The 6,640-nt window shown below is 44.1% G+C and overlaps 1 long non-coding RNA gene across 6 annotated transcripts in view; it reads right to left on the bottom strand.

Moving 5' to 3' along the window:
* Positions 1-4,662: 4,662 nt before the first annotated feature.
* The window catches only part of LOC111268637 (uncharacterized), a 28,109-nt gene continuing 26,131 nt past the window's right edge, over positions 4,663-6,640 (bottom strand). For 5 of the 6 annotated variants that reach the window (XR_015314312.1, XR_002685321.2, XR_015314316.1 and 2 more), the window contains one exon: positions 4,663-4,997. This is a non-coding gene — a long non-coding RNA (uncharacterized LOC111268637). Of the gene's footprint in view, positions 4,998-5,701; positions 6,016-6,640 lie in introns of those variants that run through there. The other variant, XR_015314313.1, reaches the window with a different exon arrangement.

Genomic DNA, 6,640 nt, shown 5'->3' with positions numbered 1-6,640 from the left:
ATAGCTGTGTCGTCGTAGTAAGGAATACTGTCGTTGCTGTTCTGATGATGACGATCGCTACCGAATCGAACATAACCTGTTGATGGAACGTATGCGATCTCATCAGCGGGCTTTTCAGGGACAAGAGAGCAAGACTTCGCTCCTGTTGACTTCGTATAGAGTTGTTGGCTTTTCATTGAGGTGCGAATATCGTCACAATTTAGTATTGCCGCCGGTGACGGATTGCCAAGAGCAGAAAGTTCAAGGGAGACGTAAGGGAGCGCTTTTGATGTTTTGAGCGTAATACAAATATCAAGGGGCCAATTCAGGTATCGAGAACAAACAGCATTGATTTTATATTCTTTTCGTGTACACTTCGGACGATGTCTTCACTGGCTTGCGGTTAGCTGAACGGGCGAAGATTCTTTGCTTAAGAGCGTCCGTTCGGACGTTGCTGTTATCGTCTTGCGCATTCTGCTCGATTTTCGAGTTTCTGTTGTAATGTGTGCCTTTAGCTACCGTAACAAAAAACGCTCTATTTAGTTGTGATGCCACGGCTCAATAAAGTTGTTATCTGGTTATGTGTCCGTTCTAATCGTTTCTAAGCGATAGCGCTGCTAGAAAATGCAATTGCTTAACTAAATACTCGGTTCGAACAACGGGGTAACTACGGGAAAAAGCATTCGGGAGCACCTTTTTTTTTTCTGGACCAAAATCCTAGTCACTTTACAGTTTTGACGCAAATACCAACGACGTTTCTACTAATGAACATTCGAAGAATAGATACAGTAGAATATAGTACGTAGAATCAAAATCATTTCTGCTTTTTCTCGTGACCAGTAACATTGAATCTGACGAGCTTTGGATCCGCCCGGATTTTCAACTGCTATCCGAAGCAAAAGTCGCAGCAGTATTTCTCATTGTCCATATACATCTCAGAGCTGACCGTCCACTATAAGTTGTCTAACCCGGTGGCTAGGTTATACTTCTTGAATGTTTGAACTCTGAGTACCCGCCCCCGGGGGTTTGGCCGAGCCAGTGAATGTCGGTGTCACCACCGCCCCCGATGGTGCTTCCGGTCGCCATCTGGTCTATGTCCTTCTGCGGTGCTTCCTTCCCCAAGCTTCCGTGGCCTGCTTCGAGACTGGTGTCTGTTAGCTTCTTCTTTTTCCGTCCTCGGTCACTCGGAGGTCAGCGCGGCGCCAGCTTTTCTGCTTTCTCAACGACGATCGTGATGATCACGATGGCGACAATATTGTCCATGTTGTTGAGGCCGCGGTCGTAATCGTACTTGCTGCTGACGACAGTCACTGGGGCTCGACGAGTTGCGAGCCTTGGGGAACACCACAGCTGCCTCCGCCTCCGCTGGCGCACCGTTCTTGGCGGGTATCTTAAAGTTAAGCTGGGTTGGGTCCAGGTAGGTTAAGGCCGTAAAGCTGAAGACACTGCGTTCAGAGGACACGTTGCGCCATGGGAACACACATTTATTAGTGCTTTATCATTATTATGAAGGCTACAAAATCATAAAGGATGGAAACTAAGGGTGCATAGATAAGCAGTGAGTGGATAGGTCGAAAAAAAAAGTTATCTTTTATAGTTAACGATTTCAAGTATGCAAACTTTCTTTTAGGCTATGTAAATAACACTTGTTATCGAACGCTTGTACCTGACTAGAACAGGACGTTTGTCTACGTGCCAGCCATCTATAGAGAGCAGAGTATAGGTACAAGTATATATAAACATGTACTCGTGGAAAACACGAAAAAATGAACGACAGGAAGAGTGTGCCAGGAACAGTTGGGCAGAGAGTAGCGGCCGGTACCTAACCTCTGGCCCTATACAAAGCATTTAAGAATACGGTGTCACCGAAAGCGAACTAGAGGATTCAACAGTCGCTGACGCTGATTCAGGTTGCACCAGCTGAACGTCCGAAACGCCGCAGCAGAAAGTGTTTTTGTAAAAACCAAGTGACAATAGAGTATGCTACGAGCAGAGTACAACAGACCTCCATTCATATTGAGGACAGGTGGTTCCGCTAGCGAGAGGGTGATACGTCTAGTGCTGAGAGGAAGCTGTTTTTCGGCTGTTCATTAAACTCTCCTTTCTTTTATCTGCCAGCCTTACGTTATGTAGTCAAGGGAACCTAAACAACTCGCTAGTAAGAACGCTTCTGGTTTTCGCATGCTAATTGAGGTCTTCCACTCTATCAATCGGCGTCTGGTTTGAAGACGCTTCGTCATTCTTAGTACGAGGCATTATTGTACTCAATACCGTATGGTGTTATTATGTTTAGTATTTTAGTGTATATCTTTACTTGCTAGTCTTAGACCAATTAGACACTACCGGGTTATACGCTGAAACCTTGTACAAATCACATGTTTCACAGAAATTTTATTCACACAGCTCTATCAATTGATTCGGTCTTTTGAATGCATACGGTGCACCCTTGTTCAAGCTACCGCTGTACGCCAACAGGTTGTTGGTAATGATGTGATCTTCGCCATGCGGACAAAGAGCAGGAAGACCCTGTGCTTGCCGAGTGAACCGAACTGGCAGCATTGCACTAATTCACGCGGATCTGTCTGCCTGAGTAAAAGCCATAGTAGCTGATACCGAGTCCCAATAGCAGTCTCAGGATGTCATCGTTGTCATCTTGAGTGCCAGAATAACAGTGTGCGTGTGCCTATCTTCGCTCACTTTCCTGGAGAATAGGCCAGAGGCTAGGAGCTTAGTAGGCTGGCTGGCAGGCAGGCCGGCCGGCCTACTTGTGAGAAAGAACAGTTTAGCCCGTGGACCAGGCAAGTCTGGTGGATCTGCTAGGGTATATTAACCACGAACTAGAAAAGTTCAAGGGAGAACTCTGCCGGGTACGAACAACAACAGGTTGTCGTCATGATGACAGTAAATATTTTTTTTGGCTTATTCTTCACCTGCTTACGTGGTCGTAGTGGGAGATTAATATATAGTACGCTCGACATCCGTTGAGTCGCCTATAACTTCATTCAATACAGAGTAAGTGGACTGATTTAGAGGGAAACACGTTAGATTGTTTTGCGTCGACACAATGCAAACGAAACATGAGATAGAAATGATTCCTCTGCGTTTGTCGTTTGGCTACGGTATTTAGCTTATCTTTCGCAACGGACGAAAAAACCTACGTAGCGAACAAAGCGCTTATCTTCAATGCGAAATGATTCTGTCAACGCATACGGTAGGGACCTACTTGCATTTGTTTCACACCTGCACAGTATGACGAAGTGATTTAGATAATTGTCATCATCGAAAAGTATGTAGGAGATCTATTTACCAAAAGAGCCAAGAATCTGATTATAAGTTTCTTGATAAAACGTTCTCGTAAATACTAGAGATGCGTATGTTTAAAAGATTATGTCGAAACAAAGCGACACTCATTCATAGAAATCGTAGCATCTTTTCTATTTTTAACGCAAGCTTCGTATTTACGTTTTATTGCATTTTCAAAGCTAAGTGAACTAATCAGAGGCTCAGCTATATCGTGAGCTGGCGATCGGCCAAGGAGAAAGTAAGTGTGCTCCGTAATGGTGCAGCGGTAACTTGCGCGACAAGCGTCTGATGCAATACAGAGCACAGTTCTAGATATCACAGTCGAAAGTAGCGCTAGGGCACGCTCATTTGAGGCACAATGCTCCTTAGTGGGGCGCATGTTTTCATTTAAGAACCATTGATTTCTTTTAATTATCGACGCACTATTCTAGGCCACGGAGTGTCTCCCTTGAAACTCGGAGGCCACATCAAAACGTGTAGTTACACAGCATATATAGGTAATGAAACATGGGCAAATGCATGCGAAATAAATATAGTGTTCAGAATGTTGTTTCATTGGACTGAAATCAAACTCAGTGGATTTACATAATGCCCCATTTAAAGTGTGTGTATTACGGAAGATTTGCTTGCTTCGCCCAACATGGGACTACGGGAACATTTCTTGCTTATAGCGTCGTGTGAACGTTCTTTAAGGGCTTCTTCTATCATTTTACCGTTGTCAAAGATGTCGATCTCTCACCGAGATGACAATAGCATTTGGCAGGGCGTGATTTGTCAGCACAGACAGCTAATCAACAAATACACGAAGGACTATTCCTCGATCGATAAAGCGACCCCTGTTACTCTACTCGGCCTAATCACTTTGTCGGCGTTAGCTTCGCTACTTGTCTAAATATCAACTTGGCAATAGTCAGCGAATTGTCGTTACTTTCTTTCTTACTTAATGATAGGATAGAGAGACTACGGGACTGAGCTTCTATTTGCAGGGGCGAGCCGCATAAAGATCGGCAAAAATTATCGGTAAGATGGGGCTATCGCCTACTTGCTACCGTGCGCCTCAGGCACAGTGTGGGAAGGACAGGTGAATTCCCATGATAGCGCGCAGTGCGTCCCTCTATGCTGCTGTATATAAACGGTACTATGTAGGTCATTTATGTGAATATTTGTCTGTAAGAATACACATAGAAGGCTTACTGTACAAAACGAAACAGTTGCGTACTCTTGGGCTACAGAAATCTGCGAATCATGCTACGGTCATGACTGGGCAGAGTGTACACACGTTTGTGTGCTCTCTGCATTTACTCAGCAGTAGTTGCTGCCAAAAATGAAACTACATATATATATACATATGTATATGTCTAGCAGAGACAACACTATCCCTTTTAGGCAGGCGCGCTCTCACATGAAACAGACACGAACAGGCGCAAATCGTTTGTATTTACACGACAACCTGGTTCTGCTACTGCTGCTGCTGCTGCCCCAGATGAAACAGATCTCGCGACTATGGCAGAAGGCCGAAGGACCCACGACCTAGTGCTGTGCTCCTGCGATAGCAACCGACGTTGGCCTGTTGGTGCGATGCGATGATGGTTCCCTAACCACCGTGAGAAGAAGATCGGCCCAGATCGAGCCCAGTTCAGTTGTTCGGCACCTCAAACGCTGAATCGACAAGCGAAGATCTTCTGCGCGGATCCACCAAGCGGCCACTGAGGAACCTGTAATATAAACGAGAGTTCGCTTTAAAGATATAGACTTGACTGGCAAGGCTACAGATCATGTAGGGAATTGACACTGGGAAGAAGAACATAGAGAACAACTAAGGAACCACAGAGAAGAGGTTAGTCAAGATTGTTTCGCCTGACCTGTTGATCGTCCTGGAAGGCGCAGAAAGAAAGCTAAACAGGTCATACACGATTTGTTCACGGCTCTTGTTGCCTTCTATTTTGCGTTGATTGTAGTATAAGCAAATTTAACGGATAATGAAACAAGCAGTACTACGTACGCACGCATAGTCCTAGCATACACAATACATCCCCCCGTATCTATCGAAGGGATTATTGCGTACCACTGTATTTAGTCTATTTCGATATGGCGTAACGAAATCGTGCCAATAAAAGAAAGTCGTGCCTTGCTATTAGACGAAAAACGTTTGTATCATCGTATTGTGTTGGCACTGTAAATCTTTATGAAGCCAGCTTATCCGAGTTCGTTTCACACTGAATAGCATGCTTCAGAGTAATAGCATTGAGCAAACCTGTGTAAATTTGGTCACGCTTTACCAGCCTTGATATTCGGGGCTGCCACCTTGACAAGGGTGAGAACTACAGAGAACGTATTAACATCTAATTTGGTATATTGAAATAGAGAACAATAAGACATAAGGCGGCCGCTCAGTAAAGACAAACGTATCAGAGCTTACATCTGTAAATCTTTTCAAGATTCGCGGTTCAGCTAAAACTCTTTCTGTGCTGTACTTTGAAAGACCGCTCCTACCATCATTGATCTGATCAATCCCAAATCAATTTGAGAGACACATTTGCTGTCAACACTTGTGATACACGGAAACAAGTTTAAAGGCGCACTAAACAGATAAAACGAGAGAAATGAATATACGATTAATAGTTTTAATCATTAGAGGCTCATATTTGTACACTGTAACGTTCTCCATTGAATTGAAGTCGGCGAACTTCTGCTTCACTAGAAAATAACTTCTATTTTTTTGGTGAAGGTCAGATAATATTCTTATCTCGCTTCGTAGAGTGCACTCATTGTATACTGACCATTTATTTGCCTGTGCCCAATTCACAGTGTTCTAGTACCGGACATAGGCTTATGGATTTGATCTAGGTATATGGATCTTGCAGAGATGTCCTACAACTTTTGGTTGAGGACAAGTCTCAGAGGTTTCCGGTGGCATCCTCACACCAGTGAAGTTTACATTTTTGTAGCTTGCAATTAGATGTCCGGCGATCGCTACGGAGGCTATATATGGTACGCTATCAAGCAAGTTCTTATTAATATCTCGTTGCGCGGATCGTTTATATTTGTTCATATAACAGTGACCTTATTGTTCTAGACTAGGATGGCTTTACAGATTTGCTTCGATGTATGGCCATGATAGCCGGCTTCAAATATGTCTATCAATTCCAAACGGATTCATTCACTTTGGTATGGTAGTCGTCGACCCCTAGAGACAAACATGGGCCATTACGATTAGCAATTCAGCGCGGCAGTTGTCTGCCGTTTCCTGTCCGGCTACGTCAAAGTAAGGCAATCAAGCCACGGTGTAAATCTGACAGTCGTTGCTATCAACTCAAAGTTGTTCACAGATAATCGTCAAGAAGGACAGTAACAATTT

The sequence above is a fragment of the Varroa jacobsoni genome, unplaced genomic scaffold (genome assembly GCF_002532875.2).
Source record: "Varroa jacobsoni isolate VJ856 unplaced genomic scaffold, vjacob_1.0 scaffold_1304, whole genome shotgun sequence".
NCBI classification, from domain to species: domain Eukaryota; kingdom Metazoa; phylum Arthropoda; class Arachnida; order Mesostigmata; family Varroidae; genus Varroa; species Varroa jacobsoni.
This window is presented reverse-complemented; position numbering and strand designations above follow the sequence as displayed.